The sequence below is a fragment of the Ixodes scapularis genome, unplaced genomic scaffold (assembly GCF_016920785.2).
Source record: "Ixodes scapularis isolate PalLabHiFi unplaced genomic scaffold, ASM1692078v2 PGA_scaffold6__148_contigs__length_123643588, whole genome shotgun sequence".
NCBI lineage: Eukaryota > Metazoa > Arthropoda > Arachnida > Ixodida > Ixodidae > Ixodes > Ixodes scapularis.
This window is the reverse complement of record NW_024609881.1, coordinates 101532610-101535703: the sequence shown is the minus strand read 5'-3', so window position 1 is coordinate 101535703 and position 3094 is coordinate 101532610.

Genomic DNA, 3094 nt, shown 5'->3' with positions numbered 1-3094 from the left:
TACTATATAAATCTTTGCAGAGCTGACAATGTGCAAGTTCCTGTTTTTTTATATTTCACATGTCCCGACTGGTGAGTGTGGTAGGGACATAAGATTGATGACACCAACGAAACACAATGATTATTTTAAGAATTTGTTTGGGTATAGCACGAGCAAGGCGATCTGCGGGAAGTTATTTCTGTGACACCGTCGAACCTACATCCGCGGGCTTTAAGTTCACATGTTAATCATGTCTGCAGACTCCTTTTTGTAATTGGAATTTCATCCAACCCAAGATTTGAATATGTTTTTTTTTCATTTTAGGCTTAGTAGTGCTTTTGCTGTTCTATTAATAGGTAAGAAAAATGCTTATTTCAAGTGGCATACCTAACACCTGGTGGCATGAGGACTCCCCTGTCGTGACGCAGACCGAAAGTCACAGCCAGGGAGATACTGCGATGCTCTTGTTGCTGGGATTACCTCCCCCATGGTCCTGCCCAGACCACAGAAAAAGATTGAGTCCAAGCTTGTGGCCACTAGGATCTCCAGATCTTGAGGCACCCAAGTAGCTGAAAATAAAAACAAATCACAATCAAGTACTTGGCAGAGCTACATTAGAATGGCTAGCATATTCTTTCGTGATCAGCACATAGATCCTCTTATTTTAGTCATAGTCACCCCCCAGGACAAAGCTACGTAGGCGCTAAAATGATGGGTACCGAACTTAGGTGAATGATCAAATGCATTCATTTAACCCCCTTTCGCCCCAACCTGAGACTTCTGTCAAATATTCACATTCAACTGTAAAGACTACAAATAAAACTACTACTGCAATGCAAAGCCGTATAGTGGGAGAGTTTAGCCAGCGGGTGTGGCAACGAAGGCGCCGGAGAGGAGGAAAGGGAGGAGAACGCCAAAGGAGGGAGAAAGAAGGCAGCAGGGAAACAAAGAGGAGACGACCACCATTTTGACGCAAAGCTGTCTGCACGGAGCACTGTTGAGGCTACGTGTCGTCTGCTACGGGCTTATTTATTTTTTTTGCCTAAATAAAAGTGCGTTCAAACATGGAGGAACTTCTTTCTTTGGGTTTTTAAGCCACCGAGGAATAACACTATATCATTTTATTGCCAGAGCCTGCCAAATAAAAGGAAAGAACCGAAATTTGAATATCGATCCCATGCCGGGCGAATGAATGAAAATGGCGGCCCTCCCCGCTCAGCTGGGAGCAGCCTAGAGTTCACGCGCATGCGCTCACGCCTCTTGCTCTGTGCCGCGGGCTGATCAGCTCACTCAGAAGGGAGACGTTACGGCAGCCAAATCATAGACTGCCAGACTCTCCCCATATATGGCTCTGCTGCAATGGAAAGATTTTCCTACCCTCGTGCTCAGCGAGTGTCGACTGTGGATACAACTCCGGTTCATACACTCGCTGAACATGAGGGTAGAGTGTACCAGCAGAGGGCAGGTGTCTGTATACAAAGAGTTTAGTTGGCACACCAAGAGGCTAACGAATAAGAATGGGTACCACTCTGATCAAAATGCCAAAAAAGCGTGGATCTCGGCTTGACACTAACAGCGGCACACAGTATCTATCTTAGTGACAAAGGGGTACTAAATCATTATTTTCAGCTTCCTAACTAAACTAAATATTCTTCCCGGCTTGCTTTTTAGGAAAATCTCAAAATTTACAAGAACTACTAAGACAACGTCTAAAAAAAAGCAATGGCAAAACCAGCAATCGAATTCGCCTGCTCTCCAGTAGCACGACATCTATGGCAGGCAGACCTGCAGAATGAGCAAGCAGTTTAAGAAACAGAGATGTCCTATGTATAATTTTTTTTTTATGCTGCAAAGCAAGCGCTGGAAGGAGGTTTCCAACATTAACGAAATTTCTTGCAATCAGTTGAGAACAAATTAGAGCAGTGAACTTGTCCTTGCTTCTGGCATAACGTTTTAGTGTTGCCCATGGAAACTCACAAAAATTCGAAAATAAAAACAAAAAAGACTAACCTTCATAAAAAAATCTAACTTTGGCAAAGAAAAGTTACCTTGGAAAAAATATGTACAATACAGTTGTACAGCGTGCATTTGTGTGCTTAACCAATTTTGAGGCAAATCGGCGACAGTGAAAAGAAGACGTTTGAGTACAATTAAGGGAAAGACAGAAAGGATGCATACCTACAACAAAAACATTTAGAACGACCACGGGCAGGAAACTCTGGTGAGGCTCTCGGAGTGACTCCCTCATATGGGCCTGCGCAGACCACAGAACAAGATCGGTCAGAGCTTGCAGCCATAAGGTGCTTCATACCATGAAGTTACAGAAGCGGGTGCAATTGGAAGCAAAGTGCATTTCAGTTCTCTGAAAAACGAAGAGTTTAATAGGTAGCTTGCATTCATAAGGTGATACAGTCATGAATGCACAGACTTTTCAATGCAGCGCTATATCACCAACTTGTTAACCATGCCGGGCAACACTAAAAACTGAGAGCATTATTTTAAACTATCTCAGCTTAAAGTTAACCACGACAGAAGCTTCAAGCCATCCTTGCAAATTCAGTGCACAAAGCAAGCCATGTGACCTTCTAGTTGGACGCCATGGTACGTCGAGCTTATAATCATGCGTCATGCTGTTTTTGCTGCAAAGGCTTGTAGTTTCAAAAGTGGTCCAGCTTAAAGAGACTAAAAGTATAGACGTTTATGAGTGGGGCCCTCATTTAGTCTGCAGCTACATTGCGAAATAGGACGTTCCAACCGGGATGTTTGCTGCCTGTAACCACACGACCAGCTTGTGCCCAGCGATTGTTCGAGCTGAATACATGTCCTCGACAGTGCCATTATTTGACAAGCATTTCTATGACTGTTAAACATGACTGACTTACAGAGAGACTCCACCTCAACGACTAATGACTTGGGATACCTAACTGAATACTGATATATCAACTAAATGCAAAACAATTACCTGGCAAGCATTAAATTTTTCAAGAGGCTGGGTCGACTCCGCATTAATTTGAAGGAGTCGATGCGTAATAGGACAATACAAACAAAAATATGCCTTAGAATTCCTTTTGCACCCCCAAAATGATGTGTTTTTGAAGGTAAGGTACACAATGTT